Below are 22,810 nucleotides of genomic sequence, written 5' to 3' on the forward strand. Positions count from 1 at the left end.
AAGCATAAAATTTGCCCTGCCTTCAACTTGCCATAGTCTAACGAGATTTCAAGTTATAACAGAACTTCCCAGGGCCTCCTCTGATACTGTTTCAATCAGATTGCCTTTTTTTTTGTTCGCTAGGCTTCTGAGAGAATATTGTATATTGCACACATGCCTTCAAAAATGGTCCCTAACTGGCAATGAACCACAAAATGCCTCGTGATTATTGTGAGGTTTCCACAAGCAGCAGCTGTTCCACAGATCCCATTTGCTAAACCCTGCAATGTGCCCTATAGACCTGGAAAGCTCCTGCTGCAGCAAATCCGATTTTCCCTCCTAATATAAGGTGGTTTGCTTTTGCATCTTACAAGATAACAAAAGCAGTTAATTTTCCTAAGTTTATAACAGTACACTCAACACCAAACAAATCACAGGACAGAAAATGTCAAGAAAAAAAAGAAAATATGGTGATATGTAGAAACGCCCCAAACATTTATCTGAAAATTATTGTCCTACTCAAAATCTTTCCACTTTTGATCTACTAACTTATATTTGAGGCCTTGGGGCAGATCAGCTGCTTGCTAAATTCCTCAGTTGCAGAGATAAGTAAAGGATAGCATGTCACAGATGCCAGGCCAGAAGGGTTTCTTCACCTTCACCTGTAATGCCCTTTCCAGTTATGCCACAAGTTCACTCAGTCCAGAGAAATTGCAGCAAAACAGGGAAAAATGTGTATGCGGAAAATCAGCTCTCTCCAACAGAGCTGCAGAAAATCATCTTCCTTTTCAGTATCATTTTAGGACCTCTGCAATGTTGTAGAATGCTGACAAGACTGTTAAAATCAATAGATGTGTCAATTATCATAATTTTGAAGAAAACTTGTTGAAAAGGAAAAATTCCCCGAGTAGAGGCTTTGTTGATGCTGCCTGTATGCTGCTGGTTTTTAAATGTAAAATTTCAAAAATCCATTCTACCATACCCATTTTTAAAAAACTAAAAGATGCACTACATTCCAGTTCAGGTGCTGATCCCAAAGTGTTACTGACTCAAATCCATCCCAGAGCTCCCGGTAAATTGTCATTTATGTAAGTGAGATGCACAGAAAGTGCAGAAACAATTACTGTCAACTCTGTATGTTTGTACAGCCTACAGGAGCATAGAGAACAGCCTTTAGAGATCTTCAAATGCTTTTTTTCTCCCTGAGGTCCTCTTGATCGTCTCAGCAGGTGTTATTTTTCTGACAGACATCCAGGGAACTAAAAAGTTAACCCAGAAGTACATGCCCACAGTATCTGAAGGTCCCTTTAATGTGTTCTTCAGATTGTGAATATATTTTGGACCCGGATGTTCCCAGTAAAATTGTTGCACAACCCAACTTTTACATGAAGAGATTTCCAACACATCGCGTTCTAATTGCTGGTGATCTGATGTCTTTTTATAAAGGATTGCCAAACGCCATGAAAAGCAATGAAGCTCTCTGAACTATCTGCTGCCCCCTGAACAGTATAAAACTACACACGTGTTGCAAGAGTCAAACTCCAGCACTCTGTGCCAAGCAGTTTTCCACCTCTCTCTGTTACTTTTGCAATAACAGCAGGAGATTGACACCTTTCCTGGGAGTGCTCACCGATGGGACAGAGGGTAATGGTCTTAAACTGAAGATAAGAGATAAGATAGAGATTATAGGAAGAAATTCTTCCCTGTGAGGGTGGGGAGGCCTGGCACAGGCTGCCCATAGAAGCTGTGGCTGTCCCTGGATCCCTGGCAGTGCCCAAGGCCAGGTTGGACATTGGGACTTGGAGCAGCCTGGGACAGTGGGAGGTGTCCCTGCCATAGCAGGGGTGGCACTGGATGAGCTTCAAGGTCTCTTCCAACCCAAACCATTCTGTGATTCCAAACTGCAGTGAACGGCAAGCCTTTCTCGGGGTCCATCCCCAATATCAATATGCAAGAACAAGTGTTAATTATGAAAGCAGCACTAAGCAATTAAGCAAACTGAGGTATCACAAAGAGTGCCAGCTGTGGCAGCATGTCTCTTTAAGATAACACACATCACAGTTCTATTGAAAGTGAGATTCGTCTTCTAAACCATATCAAGAAATCTTGCTCTGGGAAATGTCTCTCCTCATGAATTCAGAGAAGTCAATTCAGATTTGGTAATGATCAGACAAAAAGTGCCACTTTGGGCTCTCTGCTCTCCAACTGCAGCCAGCCATTTGAGCTATGGCCCAACGAGTCCAAGTAATAGGAAGAAGAGAACTGAAATTTTATCTGACCTCATGTGCTATGCAATACTCGTCAATCTCCTCAGTTTTATGTGACAGTGACAGAAAAATTTCAGCTATTTCCTACAAGTTTCCTTCTGTGTATAATAAAACGTCATCATCTCCTAGCTTGCATGGAAAGAGCCCAGTACATGTAGATGAAAAGCATGAAAAATCAGGCTCAGTACTGAAAGCCCACTGAAGACCCAGCCATATCCAAACATTTGTATCCTCGTTAAGAGTAAGATTTCTCTTTTACTCATAGAAATCCCAAACATTAGGAGAGGAAGTCAGGGGAGAGTGTGATAAATACTCTGCCACACCAGCAGAGAATTTTCACCTCCAGTTATGGAGGCATTTCAAGATAGCCTGAAATCCACCAGGTTAAAATTTAAGCAATTAAAAGGCAACTCTCTACTTTCTACATAATCTTGTAATATTACTTTTGTTGATTAATAAATTCACTACGTCTTTGCAAAATGCAGGCTTCTCTTGGCAGCAAAGCTGGAGTACCTTGAACGCTTCCACAGCAGCTGTTTGCCATAATTTCATGTAGTATTCCTGCCATGGACCTGTTGAAAGTAGGGCTAGTAAAGGGCTCCTAACAGGAAATTACAAGTCTACAGACCAAACCACTGCATCCCTGTGTCATGAAAATACACTGCACTGGGATTGTTGAAACTGCTAGCCAGGCTTTAAAAAAAAAAAAACCAATCAGCAGAAGATATTATGAGAAGAACATTAACATTTAAATGTCAAGTCATGCATTCTTCCAGGTAAAACCCCACACAAAATGAAGCTGAATTCCCCTCAAAACAATAAATTCAGGCTGAAGCCATCGCTTTCACAGTATACTATCCATTTATATTTAAAAAACCAACCAAACAAAATAAGCAACTTAGACCCATTTTAAGGTTCTTTACACAGGAAATTTTCAGAACTGAAACAGGCCAGCAGATTTTGCTCAGTCTTCCTACCTTAGCTAACTGTCCTTGAATTAACAATGAAAGGTACATCTGGTTTCTTTAAGAACAGTATTTAACATTAATATTAAAGTAGCAGCTATAATACAATAGAGGGGAGAAAACTCTTAAACCATTACAGGAAATGACTGCAGTTATTTACTTGGCTTCCACCTGCTCCATTTGTTTCACGCTATTACTCCTGTAGCTGTAATTTAAACAGGACAGGAGATTTTTCTGTCAGTTTTTTTCTGTCATTAGCAGGTACTGTCTGAAAAGGCACATCCGTGTACCCTGAGTGCCCTGTTCCCTCACGGCAGCACTAGAGGCTGCCCAAACTGCAAATTCTCCATCTTTTCATTTCCCTTTTTAATCTGAGTGCTGCCACTAAGGACCCAAGTCACTGGTACCCAGCGGAAAAGAGCTTTTTATCAAATTGCTGGTCTATCAGCATTCTGAATGTGCTACTTTTGGAAGTTTGCAAACAAGCCTGATTTATTGAGCTGGAATTGATTTACCATACCTTATAGGCAACATTTTAAAAAGCTGTTCTGGGCTAATTACATACTCAGCTGATTCCCAAGTGATTAATAAAGTTCCTGACTAATTTTCTGTCTCTCTTCTGAGCTGCCAGATGGAGCACAGAAAACCCATGTACATCCCATAATGCAGATTTTCATATTAATGGACAGAATTTACAGCTAGGGAAAAAAAAAAATAAACTAAGGAAGATTTTACATCTGCTTTACTTCGACATTCCTAAATGAGATGTAAATAGGTCTCACAAAACAGGCTTACACTTTCCTCTGTTTTCAGATCAGGTCAGAAGTCTTTTTGTATTGGCCTTTGTTTTTCCAACAGCGTTGTTAGAGCAATATTTTAAGGTGGAAAAACCCCATGTTTTTCATTAAGCAAGAGAGGAGCTACCACACTGCCTTTGCAGACACTTGTGGCAGAGCTGACAAAGTTGCTCCGTTTCTGCAGTCTCTACTCTTTCCTAAGAACGGTTGAGTGGAGTTTGTGTCACTTTCCTTTGATTTTCTCACAAACAAAATACACTCTGAAGGTGACCTTGCTGTTCTTATTTTTCCCTTCTTTAATTTTCATCGTGAATGCAAAAAGTAATCAGAAGATGTCCAGTGATTCAATTCTTTAGAGAGTGATTCAAATTCATTTGTCCCTTTTAAGAACCAAAGGAGAAAAAAAAGTTCATTATTAATTTAGGCAATTAAGAGTAATTTGAAAGCAATAACCAGTACATTAAAGAACTTGTCTCTGGAGTGCCACTTCGAGTCTATGAAAAGTTAATTTTAGAGCATTTCAAGTGAAGAAAGATCATTTCCTAGACGTGTTCTAGAGACCATTGTAATTTTTAAATGGTAACATAAATGAGAAGGGTTTTTTGTAAATATGGAGTGAATGATTAAGAGAATTAAAAAGAAAATTAAATATATGTATTAGACTCATAATGTCACTTTAAATTAAACTACGTATAGTAAAATTTATCATCTTTTCCTCATACATCAAAAAAGAATCTATAAATTTCTTCCTTACCATTAGGCAAGGAAAGATACAGTCTAAAAGGAAAATTTCTATACAAGACACAATAATTAACACTAAATCTTTCTAGTTTCTAGAATCGACTGGTAGAAACAGAGTGTAACTTTGATTCTACAGGAAAGGCAAGGAACTCTTACAGGGCAATTGTACCAATAAACTTACAGCTGATTGATGTTCAACTCCTGCCAGCCACAAGGTAGAGGACCAGAAAGCAGCCCCACGAGGCATGTAGGATCTCCAACTCCTCATCAGATTTTCTTGACTCAACTGCAAATTTCCTGTCTCACCTTTTGCAAAGTGCAGAAATAGATTATCTGTGTGGAAACTTAGTATTTACTGGTGGCATCCATTCTATGCTAATACAAACTGGTGAAGGGAACTGCATTAAACTGTACCACTGACAAGAATTATATGAAAAAAAAAGCGTAAGACAGAAATAGTAGAGGCAGTTAAGTAAATTTCCCCCACAGTAAAGTCAGAGAAATGATAATACAGTCACCAAGGCACAAGGCTGTGATTAAAGCTTCAAATTCTGTCTGCACCAGATTTTCTACAAACAGTGCAGAGCAGCACATCCACATTCTTCAGTTCCTCATGTATAAAAAACCATTAATCTTTTCCACACGAAGGTGGAAGTGCTTCATAAGCACAACAAATTTATCCAAAAATGCAGAGCTGGTCCTCACAGTAATTAAAGGTTTCTGTGTGATACTCTCTGGCAAATGCAATGTTAAATGCAGTAAACCCTTGTGGAAGATGAGGTAATGCTGTAAGGTAATATTCTCTGCTGCTCTGAGTACGTCATAGTCTATGATTTTTATAAAAGTATTAAAAAGATAAGAAAATGCGCTGATGAAATTTCATGCATGTTCATTACAGCACAGAAACAAATACTGGCACAGAATCCTTTCCAAGTTCACTCATATCAATAATGCAGCTAGATTAGATAAAAATATGGGCTTGTATTTATCATTCTGTCTGTCCACAAAAAAGTCTTATGTCCCCATTTGAACACCTCTCTCAAATCTTGCCATCCATCAAGAATCCTTATCACAAAACAATGCAATAGGAAAACAATAGAGACAAAAGCCAATAGCACAAAATAATAATGTACTCTAACCAAAAATCATCTTCATGTGACATTTAAAATTATGAGTTTGGAGTAAAGGTTTCTTTCAATCAAAGGATTACAAGTACATATAATAAAACATATTATTGTGTTCTGTCAAACCAGAAGACAGCTATAAACTTTAATTTGATAAAGCAGAAGATTTCTCAGGATTAAATTTTACATTTCATAATACAAAATACATCATCTTCGTACAAATATACTAACAGGTAACAGTCCCAGTAAACTGTATTTCTTATCTTTTCTGCCTAGTCCGGCATTACAACAGTCAACTGACATTCTGAAATAGTTGTTTGTGCAGTTAGAAATGTCTTTCCCTCACACTCACAGAAAGATACCAGCAACGATTGGAGAATGACTAAATATTTATGCATCATAGACCATTCCCGAAAATTATTCCAACTTCTGGACATTATGATATAGACTTTTTTAAAGGAAGAGTGACACTAAACTAGCAACACAGACCTGGATTACCACACAGAGATACATCCACAGCTAACAATGGGGTTTCAGCAGATAATACTTGTGGAAGTGCACCTTTCTACTGAAGAGGCGACAAAGAAGTAGCAAAGAAGAAAAAGAAACAACTTGAACAAGCACTTTTGGCACCCACAAAAGAGGCACATTATTTTCCTGAATAAAGGCTTGGCATTATAACCAGTTTGACTCCTGCTGTGCTCCAAAGGACTTGCTTTTGTGATTTTTTTTTTTTTAATAAATCACCTGGACTGTATTAGAAATGCTCAGCCTCTCTAACAGAAACAATAATAACCCATTTGATAAGCCAGTTGAAAGAAAGGGTCAGAATACTGCTGCTGCCAATAGCTAAATTGGAGTTATGATAAGGATGAACAAGGTAAATTATGAAATGGAGCAGAAAAGCAGATAAGAGAAAAATGAAATGAAGAACATAGGCTGAGAGGGCAGAACAGAGAAAATGTGGCTCAAGGCAGCAGAAAAGCACAGATCTGCAAAGGAAACATGCTGTAATAGAAGACATTGAAACTAAGGAGCCTTAAGGATAAAACCTTGTTTAGACATCCAAATTATCACGTCCTTCAACCGGCTGACAGCTCTTCCAAAGGCACCCCCAGACAGTGTTGGCCCTTTTTTGCTGCAAGGGTGTGTTGCTGACTCACGTTCCATCTTTCACCCACCAGGAGCTGCAGGTGGATTTTGGCAGAGCTGCTCCCCAGCTGGTCAGCTCCCAGGCTGGACAGTGAATGCAGTCAGTCCTCCCCACATGCAGGACTTTGCGCTTCCCTTTGCGGAATTTTGTGAGGTTCCTGTCAGTCCTTTGCCCCAAGCTTTCAAGTTCTAACCTGCGGTGACAAAGAGTGCCTGGGGTGACCACAGCAAACCCAGCACAAACCCAGTGCCCAGGAGACAAATTTCTCTCACCAGCAAGGGCTCAGCAGAGGGGCAGAGCAGGAGAACGAGCTCTTTGTTGGCAACTTCAGGAAAAGAGAAACCTTGGCACTCCTGAAGTAACTTATTTTGTTCTTGGAATTCTTTGGTTATTCTAATTCTCCTAATTGTACCCCAGACTTGAGCTCAGGCCTTTATCCAGAGGGGAATGTACCCTCCAGTAAACACAGTCTGGGAGTCAGAGTTTATGACCTTGAAGTTTTCCCCCTCTCCTTTGTGATACAGCTTGCGAGGTCATGCACTGAGTGCCTCAGAACATATCCCTGTTTTAGAAGTAAACCATTCTGCTAGTCTTTGTCAGGAATAATTAGAAGTAGTCTGTATCTTGAACAACAAAGGTTGAGTCAAGGTCATCCTCCTGTTTCATTTGGGCATTGCTAACTGCTCTTCTGCTGAGGCCACTGACTACAAAGAATGTATGTTTGTCTATCCTGTCACTGTGCTAAGGCACTTCATGGACTGGGCCTCATTTTAAACTAAACAAACGTTTTCTCTCTTCACCCTGGCTCTGCTTCAGCTTGTTAAGTGCTACAGCCTATGTCATCTGCCTCCCAAAACCATGGACATGAGCACAGCACTAAGGGATTTTTAAGAAATGCCTTAGAAAATAATTTAAGAACATTAAAACAAGCTGCAATAGGCAAACATATGTAGTCCTATTTGGTTTGCTTTAAGTGGACATTTCAGTAGAATCTTTTTCCACAAAATAAAAGTGTCTATAAACAACATTAAAAAATAACCCTGCTTCTCGGGCACCGTCTTTTCAAATACCGCAATATATGAGGCATAAAACCTCGAAGTGAACAAAAGCCTCAAAGATATTGGAAGGAGAAGCATCCTCTTTGGAGCATCTGCTGGAATTTTTGCTTAATAAAGATAAAAACCAAACACATAACGAGTTTGTTAACTCAAAGGCAAAGTAAAATTCCAAATGTTCTAACCTTCCTTCTTTGACTGGGAGCAGACAAGGTAACCAATATTTGCACTTTATAACTGACTTCAAATATGTTTATTTATCAAGAGTAGAGTCAGACAGGAAAAGGTAGGAAGAAAGGTAATTTTACAAAGTGATTTAATACAACTGAAAAGGAAAACGAACAGATTTTTTTATAGTGTATCTCTGAAGCCAGTGGAGCACTGAACCTGACACTAACAGATACATTTTTCCATGAAATAACCAAGCAGTCCTTCCCCTTCCCTGATACATGAAATAAAATTAAAAATTATCTGGACTCAAGGACTTGGAGAACTGAAAATCCAGGCCACAGTTCTCCCAGTGTGGCAAAACCAGATATGCCTCTGCCTCCTGGTTTTCCTTTAAGACTTCTACAAAGCACTGAAGATTTTTGCCTTTGGCTCCTCTCAAAATCCAACTTTACTGTATGACAGGGGAGTATCTAGAAAATTTCATTTTCATGAGGTAACAGCTTTTTAAGTCTTCTCTCATGAAGTGTACTAGCTCCGGGCAACTTACCTTTAGACTAAAACAGGCTTTTCCCACATCTGTCTACTTCCTTTCCTGAGTAAATAAACATCTCCCAAGTTTTTTGGGATTGGTTTCTTTTTGTTTCTACAGCTGTTTATTAATCTAAATACTCAGATTGTTGTGCTTGCAGAATTCTTTCCACGTCTAAATAACAGCTCAATAATTTTTGGTGTTGCCTTTTCCAAGTGTTTGTATTTAACTACTGCAAAGGTGTGCGCAGGTCTGGAGAGGAGCTCGAAAGCTCTTCTGAACTGAAAACTGCACACCGAGAGAACCTGTGCAGCCACTCACCTGAGATCACAATAGCCAATTAGCCGCCTGCAATTGGTGATGCCTCGCCTCAAACTCCACTCAGACTTCACAACATTTTAAACACTTCAAACTTCTGACTTTCAGGATAAGCTTGCTTAAAACAAAAGAAAAATAATGAACAGAGCACACTTCCCCGAAGGAAGTAACTTGTAATCTTCATTAACCCCATTCTGCGCAGCATCATTTCATCACCCAACACTCCCTCCAGCTGTCTGGCAAGCACAATCTCAAGAAAAACTCATCTACATATGGCTCCTGGCCTTGCTCCCTAGAAAAATTTGCTAAAACAAATGACAGTGTCAAAAGAAAGCTCATTAAATTTTTACATCAGGCTGCTATGTTACCCTTAGCTCCCTGGGTATTCATACCTCTTTCTGTCGTTAGCTTTCAGTCCTTAAGGCTCACATATTTTCAAGGGCAGAAGCAAACCAATTATGAAAAGGGAAGTTATTTGCTTGCTGGTATACAATGGCGCATCCAGCCACATCTAATTCGCATTCACCAAGAACGGCTCAATTACCACATCACACCACCCTGCTGAATAACTCCGTGCTTCCACGTGCATTTAATTCAGTACCAGTGTTTGTGTTGAGGCAACAACAGCACTTGAACATGCTGAAAATGGGCGTTGAGCACATTTTCCGCCATTTGTCTGTCCCTTTTTAATGATGTTTAATGTTTTAATGATGCCTAATGTAATGATTTTTCCTTAACATAAAGGAACGCCTAGCCCATTTATCCAGCGGTGATGGTAATGCTTCAGAAGACATAAAAATCCTCAGATATCTGGAAACGTTGAAACCATTTCTTGGCTTTGCCTTAATCGACATTAGGTTGGGTATTTTCAAGGAACAGGCATTTAAAGAATTGAATTACACAAAAGTTACATCCCCTGTTCACCCAGCCCCTCTATTTGAAAGGTACATGAACAATTTCTGCTTTTTAAAACTCTCCAATCTTATTGGATTTGAAATATTTATTTCACTTCTAAAGGATTTACACAGCCAATATTTCACTACACTTTTCAAAGAATACTTAGGATCTTATCTGTTCACAAGGCCAAATATATTAAAGATTATGATTTTATTCACCACCACTTCACTTTTTAAATTTGTTTTCAGGCCTGACACATCTAACTGACATTTGATGGAGTGCAGTCATTCCTCCCCAGCCCAGGCCTGCAGTGCCACTGGCAGGTAGGATGCAAATCAAAGGAATTGCTTCTGAAACTTCACAGCAAGTAGGATTTCTCTCTCAAAAGTGTCATGGGCAGCTGAAGATGCTAAAGCTTGCAATGCTTTTTTCAGCTTCTTAGATTTCTTAGAGTTCTGCTGTATCAGAATTTCACATCAAATATGCTATCTACTGCAGATCTACACTAACTACAAATGGTTAAAAAATTAGCAGGAAACTGACCCAAAGGAAGTCACAAAAGTCCTCAGACACCTGGCCCAAGTTTAAGCTACTGATCATCATCATCTTCTAGTGAGTAGAGACAACTTAGTGAGATCTGGAACAAAAATAATTCATTAAAAAAAAATGGGGCAGGGGAGAGACGCAGGATTTGAACTCAGCCCCTCCCTCTCTCATCCAACTCATTTATTCCAGTTGAAACCATTTCCATGCAGCATTGTGTGTGACAAGAAGCCACCAGCATTCTAATGACCATAGATATCACAGGACAAGAATGAAAGGCCAACATTAACATCCCTGCCTTTAAAATCCAACATCAAGCATCATCGATTCCCGCAAGTCCTGATGGGATTTGTAGACTTCTGATGTCAACAAAACAATATTACTCATGGAAATGACCAGAAACACTGAAAAAGTCCTTATGACCAGCTGCTGAGAGCTCAAGCATCCCACAGCTGCCCCTGGCCACGCAGACACATCCACTCCACAGCCCATTTGATGCACATCCACCAAAACATTTTGGAGCTATTCTGAGACTTGATCTATACCAAAGAATTAAATTTAATATTGGTATTCCTGCATGGAACTGAGGGTAAGAGTAACCCATTCTGCATCTTCCTATTCTGCACTTGCACGGCCTTTGCAGCCAGAAATAGCTTGAAATTGAAAACTATTTGAAACCAAGACAAAGTAGACAAAAACATCACAACAGGTATTGCTTAAACACCTAAAGCTGTTGTAAACTTCCAAACATCAGCTACCAAACTGCATTTACTTTCTGCTGCCAGTTGAGAGGCACCTCTACAACCCAGAGCCTGCCAGTCTCTTAAATTAATTCGAGGGAGTTCAGTGATCCACAGCCAGCGTACTTTCTGCAGTCACTGACAACTGGTTCCCATTTCATTCCCAAGGGGCCCAGGCTGCCCTTCCATGTGAGCCAATATTCTTTCATCACTCACACCTTACAGGAGGGCTGGCTTCCCACCAGCATTTCTGATCACAGATCTGTGCCACTGATGTCCCAGCTCTCAACAACCGAATGATGGTATCCATGAACAAATAACACTCCAAGAGGATTTCCTGATGAATTTCTTGGGGGGGTTGTGAGGGCTCCCTTCCAAATAGCAAAAATTCTCTGACACACAAAATGTCACTTAAAAAATGCTTATTTACTCCATATGCACAAATCCAGCTGGCTCTAGTGAAAATTTGACATCTCGGATGTGTCACAGAAAACTAAACAGCAGAAGGAATAAACCTTTAGTAGAAAAATGACATCTTTTTCTAAAATTCGACACTAAAATTATTCTTGAACATTATCCCATTGGATAGAACTTTTTCCCCGAGTTTCACAGGACTGCTATTGCCTTTTTAAACATGCTCTTTGCAAACAATCATGCTGGGTTAGTGAACTGTGTGCTCTGTCATTCTGAGATGAACTCAAACGGCAGCACAGAAAAAAAGAAAAATCCAGAAACCCCACAGGATCTGTGTGCAGCATGTATCCCAATACTGACAGAAGCAATATATATTTTTCAGGACCTGAAAAAAAGAAGTACTAGCTGCACAAAAGCAAGGGTCAGTTAAATAATAGGCTGCTCTCCTTGTATTTATTGCAGTTAAAAGAGGCATCTTCAAGGGTGTTTCTGCATTCCCATTTATGAAAGCAAAGTGCACAAAATAAGGCTAAAAGGGCTAAGATTTTACCTGAGATTGAAGTACTAAACATGATTTAATCCTCCCCAAAAGTATTTTAATTTCTGGGGTAGCCCATTGAAATAACATGGCTCAGGAGCAGCACACCTTACGCTAGATTCTGAAATCAAAACCTGTTGTCATTCTTTCTGTACCACATTGATTTCAAACATTCCCAAATACATTTCAGCCCATGCCAGAGATTGTCCATAACCACCTAACCCTCAAAATGTTTAACCTGCTAGAGATGCAGGCTAAACTCTCAGACGCATTTCTAGAATGAAGAGAGGCAAGCGAGTCCCATTTACCACTTGTGGCTTCGAAAGTTTGAGCTTTATAGATCAAGACACTGTGAATATTCCTTGGAACACAACATCAGCACTGCTCAAACAGGAGCTGCTCTTATTAGGCTGTTGAGCACTTTTTAGGAATATGGTGTTGTTATAAAGCCTGGCAGTTCCTTAGTTAAGATTGAAGCGAGCTATTTCATTAGTGAAACCTTGTAAAACACTGCATCTGAAAACCCTTACTGTTTGTAATAGACCCAGCCTTTCAGCCTGAAGAAGAATATATTTGTGCATTAGCTCTTAAACTGATTGGATGCTGCGAGCTCTTGTCTGTGTGGGCGTCTGCCCACTTTAGAATTTCAACAGCTTTTTTATGAGCGGCATGTTGGGATTCACAGCACATCTACAGTTTGTCATAGGCAGTACCCTTTCTATCATTTGATTTCAAAGCTGCTTGCTACAAATCCTCTGCAATCAGGTTGTTATTAATACCTTTAATCTGCCCTCAGACAAGAAATCTAGTGCAATGTGGTTGCGCCGAGCAGGCTGAACAGCAATCAGCAACCATATCTGATGGATTATGTTCTTTGTACGCTGTTTACAGTGAGCGAGGAACAGAAAAACACGCATATGCTTATGCCTTGTGCTGCCGTGCAGCAGGCACTGGCGCTGAGGCCATCTGAAGTCTCACCAGGATGTTCTCTGCACCCAAAGCAGCTGAAAACAAAATGAGTTTTGGGGGAAAGTGCCACACTGCCCTGTTGCATCAGCCCCCATGTTAGGGGGTAGAAATGAGCCAAGATGTAGACTTCTTGTTTATCACAGCATGAAAAGGGTCCTGGTTTATTCCTCTTTGCAGCTCAGCCATCCTGACTCCAACTCTTCACTGACTCTGGCTGCAGCAAGCTGCTGCTGGAGGTTTCCCTTGCAGCCTCTGACTGCTGCTTATTTCCTGCTGAACGCTGCCTCCAGGTTCTGACAATGGGCTCTGACTGCAGACCCAGACTGAGCTTAAAGCAGTGATTCTCTCTCCTCAGGATTCTCCTTCATGATTCTCTCTTCCTCAAGGTTCCTCCTCCGTGATCTCCCCATCACCAGCTAGCCCACTCCCCTTTATCACACTTCTCTTTGTTGGACAGAGCTGTGACCCACCAGGGGTGAGGCTGTGCTGGGTAATTAACACAGCTCTTAGTGAGCTGGGGTGAGGTCACCCGTATTCCCTTCTCCGACACTGCCCCTCAAACGGAACGAAATAGTCACAGCTTTTATCAGGTAACATAAAAGGTGCTAGAGCTTGAAAAACTGTGCCGTAAATAGCAGTTCTGAGCTCTGCTGTATGTTGTTTGCTTTTCTGTATTGAATAGGAAATCCAGGAGTTTACTGAAACTTAGGAAAAATGAATATCAATTTCTGGTCTCCTGGAAAAAATCCTTCACTACTGCTACTTATCTCTCCAACCTAAAATCCCACAAATTTAAACTGCCATTGCAGTCATAGTTCTGAGATTCATGTAACTAGAGGGCAGTCCCGTACTACTAGCTTAAGAGATTTTTCCTTTCAAAGAATTCATGCTAGCAGTTGTTCCTCCTTTTTTGTGGTTGGGGTTTTTTGGGGGTTTTTTGTTTGTTTGTTTGTTTATTGGCTTGGGGTTTTTTTTGTTTTTAATGCATAGCCAAAGGCAATCTTCCGTGTATGTACTCTACAATCTTGGGCCCATGGTTTCTACAAAATTCCCTTGCTTAGTGCACAAAGAGCACATCTCTTAGGTTCTGGGGAATAGCACAAATTTTGCAGGGACACAGAAAAAATAATCAAATCCTACATTCTCTCTCACTAGGAGCTAAATGAAAATTCGTAGCATGGAGATTTCAAACAATGCAAATCTGCTGAAATGACAGCACGGTGAGCTGAAGATGACAAGATGAAAGATAACAAGAAAACACCCAAGACTCACTTTGAACAAATACACTTTCCTTGGAATGCTCCCTCAAAATCCAGGAAGCATTGTCGATGAGTGAAAACTGGGAGTCAGCTTAATAAAAGCAGTAACTTCATACAACCAAGATTTACCACCTTTGGCTTACTCTCAATCACCGTCACTTGTTAATTTTGACAAATTGTTTTCCAGCTTCTACTTGAAGAAACTCTTGCTAGAGACCATTGCACTTAACTCATAGCTGCACGGTACATGGGTAAGGGTTGCTGAGTTAGGACATTAGCTGCGGCCATCCTCTAACTCTCAGTTCAAGAACTGGGGAGAGGCAAACCGAAGCAATCAGCGCAAAGAAAACATAAACCATCAGTTATTCCAAAAAGCATGAGATTACACGGTGCAGGACTTGTGTGAATACCAAACAAGCTGAGGAATTGCCCTGCACAGATCTGGCAGCATTATATATTACCCTGACTGTATTTGGTGAACAAATAAGTGGATTTAAGCATTTGCAGAAGAGGCTGGAATGGGTCAGCCACACTGGCAGGGGGCAGGAAATAATTGTTGATAATCAACACACTCACACACAGAGATAAATGCAAGCAAACATGTCTCACTCTTACAAAATTACTGTGAAAACCCCTTTTCTGAAGAAGTTTTACCTGCCAGATAACAACAGCCATCACTGACACTCTGAAACAGGCAGGAGTTATTTTTATGGAAACAAACACAATAATTTTCATCTGCTGCCTATTGATTTTGCTCTGCAGCTTAGGCATGGGTGTGTGTTTAGTGCATTTGAAATGTTCACTTATACTGATCTCTAGAGGCTCCCAAATCAGGACAGGAAAATAATCTCTTTCTTACTCCGTCATTTCTATTTACTTAGCAACAGGCCTTTATGTGGCTCTCCTTGCTGGTTTGCCTGAAAAGAAAAGAAAGAAATCCTGCAGCTCATTTTGGATCCTACAGCTCTCCCTGCTTTTCAGATAAAGGGATCTGATCATTACTAATATCCCTTCCGAAGCATAATTTGCTCACATCAGTGAGATGATTTGACAAAATTCTGGGAAAGATATGGCCTGCCAGCTGACAAAACTCAGGAAAACACCTCAGGATCGGAGGCACGGGAGGGGCTTTGAACCCCAGAGCACATTTCTCCTTAACAACAGGCAAAATGTGCAAAGACAACAGGAAATACGTGGAATTATTTCCCTTGGGAAGCACAAGAGTTTATTCAGAAGTGCTAAAACAGTTTTGAGGAAAGGCCAAGAGTTAACCTATTTTTGCAAAATGTTCTGCAGAGTGATACAGCTGTGATGTAGAAACTCTAAGTCTGAACAGAATCTGATCAAGGCTTTCAGGAACTCAGCTGCAGCGTTTATTTCATGGAAGCCTTCAGAGAAAAAAAATCAGATAGTAAGAGCAGACAAGGTTACAGTACATGGACTAGTTTCATGTTTTTAGGCCAAATGGATTACATCCTAAAATATTTCATTTGCCAAGAAATCTAGTTGTAAGCTCTGAGAATCCAAGGAAAACAAAAGTAGTGCCAGAACACTGAAAAAAAAAATAGGAAATTAGGAACTGATCTTCCGAAAGGGAACTTGGGGAAATCATTGAACAGCCTAATTTGACCTCTACAAAAACTCAAAACCCAAAACAGAACAAGAAAAGCATCAGCACCAATGGTGAAACAAACAAAACACCCCACTGCAATCAATAAGCTCCTGAAGATAAAATACAATTATGTAGCAGGCAACACTGATTTTTTTTTTCCCCAAAACAAACCAAGTTAAACTTAATTTTCCTCTGTAACAGTGTACAAGAGCACCTAGATATCAGGTTTCCTGTAACTTGTCTGTAGGAGGTTTTTTATTAGTATTTCATGTGACAGTCCAAAGCAAGCTTGGAAATGAGACAAAAATTAAACTATTGCATGATAAGAGAAAAAATGGTTGAACAACCCCACTCAGAAAACAGTTTTTAATTATTACCTGTCCAGAACACACCAGGAAGGTTTCATCAAGGCCTGCCAGTAATTTTGGGAATTGCCTGGGAGATGGAATAAATACTTCTCTTAGCCAAAGATGCACCTTACACAAAGTTAGGGACAACAGACATGCTGTGAAACGGGTTTAGAATTCAGAATGAGAGTGCAAAACATTACAAATGGTCTCTACAGGATATAAATGCTGCTAAGCTCAAGGGATTATGTAAAAACAGGACTACCCAGCAGTGACTAATACAGAAAGAAGGTGGTTAAGCAGCAAGACTGGTCAGGTTTGCTCAGGCTTGGACTCCAAGTTCCCATGAGCTGAACAAGGCTAACAGAGCAACACTGCTGGAGGAGAGGCAACACAGCCAAGTGTGCCAGGGAACATTCCCAGGCTGTTCACACTAAGGATGTCCCAAATATACCAATTTTATCACATTAAACTCTTTCAAAACCCGAAAAAATATGGATTCTTATTTTGCATGAATGCCACAGCAGAATGAAAAGGAGGCACTTCGCTGCTTTCACACCCCAACGACAGCTTGATTAACCCAGCAGCTCACAGTAAGGGAGCCTCACCAGGCCATATGCAGCAACACTGTGATTATGGCTTTATATTCTTAAACTGGCCTCCCCAGCACCATCTGATAAATCAACACTCAAGTCGTTAAATGGTTCATTATCCCAGCAACATGATTCATTCCCTCTGCCAGGAAACAAGAAACGATGGGCATCTTCTACTTGCAACCATGACCGTCCATCAGTATCACAGATTAGGTGTATGAGGGAGTTTGGTTCGGTGTAAAGGTCAATGGGATGCATCATGTGCCGATTTTTCTTCTGCGAGGCTTGACCTCTTAGCAGGGGGAAAAAAAAGCGTGGACAAAGAAGAAGTGAATGTGGTTATCCTGCTGTGTAGACAGCTTTTTAAAATCAAATACTTGTTAACCTAAAAAATAAGAGCCATGGTAGGAGAGATTGGAAACAGGGCTTGCACCTGGTCACCATGAAGTCTGGCACCATCAGTAGCCCGTGCTGAGAAAAAAATATCACTTTTTTACTACGCATTCACATTTCAGATTGTCCATGACAGCCAGTAGGTCTGAATAAAAATTACTAGATATATAACAAGTAAGTCTCTGTCATCACTGTATTATGCTGAATATCATGCAACATCCCTCTAAAGATAGAAGAGTTTGAGAAAAAAACCTCTGGCCTAACCTAAGAAAAAGTAGAAAAATGTGTATGATTGTTACTTCATAGAAACAAAGAATAGAAGCAAGTGGGTATTCTTACTTCCAGCTACTCGTCATGTATCAGCATCCATTACCAAATTTAAGAACACTCTGATATATAAAAAGATTGTGTCCTTACCTTAATCACAGTAACTCAAAGCTTTGTCTTCAGAATTGAAGGATTCTTCTATTCCTTCCCAAGATTTTAATTGCAACAAGAGTTTAACCTTCTAAGAGGGGTTGGGGTTTTTTTTTTCTGCTGTCAGAAAAACACTCAAAAAACAACAGCAGAAATACTTGTGGTATGATACCAACAGGAGATGGGAAATATTAGGATTTCCTAAAGGTATCAGGGAAACGTGCTTAACTATAGTAAGAGCCAGGATTTGGGCTAATTTTGTACCCGGGGTAAGGCCAAGTGTTTTACCAGAACCTTTGGTTGGAGCTTTCCACACAAAATTAGATACAGCAAGATTCAAAGGAATTTTTATGCAAATTACTACACTGATGGAATTTACATAAATTATTTTATATAGTTACACTAGGCAGATCTGTTCCTCAAAGGAAAAGCATTTCCAGATTTACAGACTATGAGCATTCTTTATAAAACATCACACTTCTGTGTCCTTGTAACTCCGGGGCAGAGAGATAAAGACATTCAGGCACAAATTGCAATAATATCAGTGCACTTGGATAAAGATCCAATTTTCTGAAAGTTGAAAGCCCAGGTATTTTTCACCAATGCCAGCTGCACTATAAGGACAGACCACTTCTGTTTATTTCTAGATCTCAGCTATCATGCACCTCTCAAGAGGTGGAGTATAAACTGCCAGAGCAGCAGGATGGTTATGCTTGAACAATTGGCAAATCAGGGAGATTGCATGGTCTGGCTTTGAGGCTTAACAGGACTGCAGCTCTTACTGCCCAGAAAGTCTTAGCAAAAATCTGCTCCTTTAGCTGGCAGAGCATGCAAACGCAACAGGTGTAGGAGGCAGCAGAAAGATTCTTTGCTGTTTCAAGTTCCTGATCAGAAATCAGCACGGCTCAAAAGGATCAAGCCTCACACACATTATTTTAAATGGCTGAAAAAATTCTCTATGGAAAGTAGTGATTTGGGAATTGGAAGAAAAGAATTTTTTCTTCAGTTTGGAGGTAAAAATCTAAACAAAACAAACAAAAAAAAAGAGTATCATATTCCTAAAGCAACTTAGAACTTGGGGCTTCTGCAGAATACCTGAAGTGAAGAGGTGGAAGACAGGAAAAGGAAAAAAGAAAATGCAATGTATTGCCTAAATTGTTTCCCTTTAATCTGGAGATATCTCCATAATTCACTGCTGGTAACAGAAGGTAACAATTCCTGCCTTTCTCCTTGGGGAAGTGGGGGGATGGAGTTCCAGAGTTTCAGGGCAAACAAAACACCTTCATCTCTGCTTGGCTGACAAGTCCTGGAGCGGGGCTAGAATCCTGATCATTTTAGAAAACCGTGACCAGTCTTCAGGTGATGGTCTCAGCTGACATACAAATTCCTGAGAATCAATATGTTTTCGTGATTTAAAAAAAAAAAAGAAAAAGCACCATGTGTAGCATTCCTGTAGATGTGATTTAGTCACAAATGATCATGGTTTGAGGATTTACCTCTCTGCACTGAATGGCAGAACTATCACCCCTCCCAGGCAGAATTCACTTGTTCTTAGGGCAAAGAAGTAACAGCTTTAACAAAGTTCAGACTTCCAGGGACAAGGCCCCCATTCCAGCCAGCTGATTTGTCAAAGTCACCTCGTCTCTCTGGCTGCCCTTGTGCTGGAAATCCATCAAAGGCCTGAGTGCCAGGCTGCAACAGGTGCTCAGCCTTCGATCACTGAATAAAAATAAAAGCTAGTAAAGAGTTTCCCAGGAATTTCGCCACTTGGATTCCTCAGGCTGGCATAAAAGCATTTTTTTTATCCCTTGTCAAAGACTAAACTATTTTATTCTTTGGATTTAATGGCAACCATATTCTGCACCTTGGATTTTTAGGACAAAAGGCACACCCTGTGAGATTTTAATCTGAAATGTTAGTAGGTTCTAAACAGTCCTGCATTTCCACAGTAGCGCTGATTTCAACTTTATTCCGTCTCAGTAAGTGTTCCTAGGAATGAAATGGAAATTACAGCAACAGAATTGGTAGTAGATAATGTATTTGGGACCAGATTGCATACACTAGTGTTATATATAATTAACTGATGATCACACAGAGAGATCTGCCTTTCTGGATTCACTTTTACACAGAGCACCTTATGGCATATCTTCGCAAATCCCTTTTCCTACAACCCGGAAAAATTTACGTCAAAAAGCAATGAAATGTGACATATTCCTCCAGAGCAGAGGTATTAAACTAGTCTGAACTCTGAAAACTACTCTGAAACTAGTCTGCATGAAATTAAAAAAAAAAAAAAATTAGCATAGAATTAACATTTTTGAGGACTCCTAATATGCCAAATTATGTGATTGAAATTGGCAGCAGTGAGGTTTATGTCTTACCGTAGGTCTAGGGAAGGATGATCTCAGAGGGACCAAGGGCCCAGCCTCGACAACTAATCATGATTCAGATCCTTTGTAGCAGTAGTAAGAGAAAGTAATATAAGTAGTAAATCTCCTGGAGGAGATTTTTCCCTCCATCCTCCCAGACAGGGCTTTAATGAGACTCAGGAAGGGGAAGGTGAGGGTGTAGGGGAAGGAAAAAAGGAATCTTCAGAAAATATCACATATGAGGAGAAAGAAGAAAATCAGGATTGATGAAAGGCACAAATAGCTCAAGTTAAAGATCTCCTGATTTTCTGCTACAGTCTAGCAAATTCTTTACGTTTTGCTAATTATGCGTTATCTTTGTCAAAATGCAAACTTTCAACAAAAATAAGGGACACTTTGCATATTACTCAAAACAAAATAATATTTAAATGAGATTAAAAACCATTTCTGATGTTTCAGCATTTGACATTCAACACTTGGCTGCTATGACTATCAATTTTCATGATGACATACACTGAATTTCACTAGTTAGGTGGTTTCTCCCCACGCAGCAGCCTTTTCTGAGCAGGACATACACTCCTACATATCCCTTCAGTAACTACTGGAGAGTATCAAAGGTGCTGTGTCGAATTCCAAAGGACACCTTTCAAAAATATTTGAGGCATGAGACTGAAATTGTTCCAATATTGAATTCCAGAAGTCTGGAGGGGGGAGGGGAGGGGAAAAGGGAAAAGGGAAAAGGGAAAAGGGAAAAGGGAAAAGGGAAAAGGGAAAAGGGAAAAGGGAAAAGGGAAAAGGGAAAAGGGAAAAGGAAGGGGAAGGGGAAGGGGAAGGGGAAAAGGGAAAAGGGAAAAGGGAAAAGGGAAAAGGGGAAGGGGAAAAGGGAAAAGGGAAGGGGAAGGGGAAGGGGAAGGGGAAGGGAAAGGGAAAGGGAAAGGGAAAGGGAAAGGGAAAGGGAAAGGGAAAGGGAATACAACTTACGTTGTATTATTGCATCACTCATTTTAATGGTGTTTTAACTCGAGAACTATTGTTTTCCGAACTGCACACTAAATGGAAACATCTCATAACAGGACGGAACAGAGGCAATTTCCAAGTGCCACCTCTCTCCAGGCAAACCCATTTAGCGATACCGTAGCCGCCCGTTCCCGTTTCTGGGGTGTGTGTCGGGCTGTGAATCCCAGCGCAGCTCCGGGCCAGCTCCACGGCAGCCCCGGAGCCCCAGAGACATCCCGTGCTGGCAGCCCGGTGTGCAGGGTGGGAAATCCCGCTGGCAGCGGTGCCAGGAGCGTGCTCGGGACACACCTGGGGACACCACGGAGCGGGACACCCTCCTGTTGGCAGCGCTGCCCGATGGAAGAGCGGCAGGAATCCCCTCCTGCTTCTCCCGCACGTGTTCTCCCGGAACGGGCGAGCACAGCCCTGGAGCAGCGATGTCATCACCTGAAATCACAGCGAGCACCTCTCCCTTCAGAGAGAAATCGCTTAAAGCCGCCCGTGTTTGTGTTCGGGCCGTCCTTACAGCGGGGTTTGGAGGCGGCTGAAGGGAAGTTTTATACCAGAGTGCCTTCTAGTGGTTGTGGATCTCAAACCTCAGCTCCAACAGAAATCCCAACAGCGGCCGAATAATTCTTCTCTAAACCAACCCCAAAAATAGATTCGTACATGTCTTATGGGGAAATATTTGTGGCGTGTCAGACGCACAGTTTTCCGTGGTAAAGCTGTTTGTAAAAACAGAAACATAGTTTAGTCAGAAAATTATTTTGCTCGTTTACCAAATCGCAAGAAAACAATAGATACTAAAATACGGTGTTCATCTTTGGGAAAAGAGTTAACCTGAATTGCAGGTTTACGCCAGCTAGGAAAATTAGCATTATTGTAAGTTCATTTCACCGAATAACTCTAAGAGCTGTGTTTATTACAATGATTTTTAACTGTACCAGCTACACATTTATGTAATAGTGAGCTATAAAAGGCAGAGAAGTTCACACTTGGATACCAAAAAAAGAAACAAAACGCCAAAAACCTCGCAGTCTCAACTGGAAATTCCCTAATGTATAAAACAGTCTGAAAAATGAATGGCCAGACTGCTCAGGAATCATTGCATCTTTCTCAGCCTGTCAACCTGATCTGTAAAGTGTTCTGCAGCGACTTTGCATTTTTATATTTGCACTGCAGGTGTAGCTCCCTGGTTGCTGTGTTTAATGTACTTCCACTAATGGCAGCAGGCTTTGGAACAACTCTCTCGCTTAAACTGTTGTATGAAGAAGTGGAAACTCCTGGTCATGGGGATTTCTGCATCTTCACTGAACCTCTCTGAGCTGTGTCAGCAGCACTACACCACAGTGGAGTCACTTCTTCGAGTTCTCTTTCCTGGAAACGTGGCAAACCAGTGTCCAAGAGCCATGGCAAACAATATCATTTCCAGGGAACACTAAAACATGCCGGGTATGCACCAAACTGCTGCTGCTTTTATTTGGATGTTCCAAAGGCACCTCAGGAGAGAAGCTTAATGGGTACAGAAAATGTAGGGGGAAAGCTTCATTCTAGCTTAGGCTTCACTAGTAAAAGTAGACAAAGCTGATTCCAAAATTCTACAGACAAGAAATAAACAATCCTT

This window comes from Chamaea fasciata, unplaced genomic scaffold (genome assembly GCF_029207755.1).
Source record: "Chamaea fasciata isolate MVZ Bird 193981 ecotype frontalis unplaced genomic scaffold, bChaFas1.0.hap1 SCAF_12, whole genome shotgun sequence".
Lineage (NCBI taxonomy): Eukaryota > Metazoa > Chordata > Aves > Passeriformes > Sylviidae > Chamaea > Chamaea fasciata.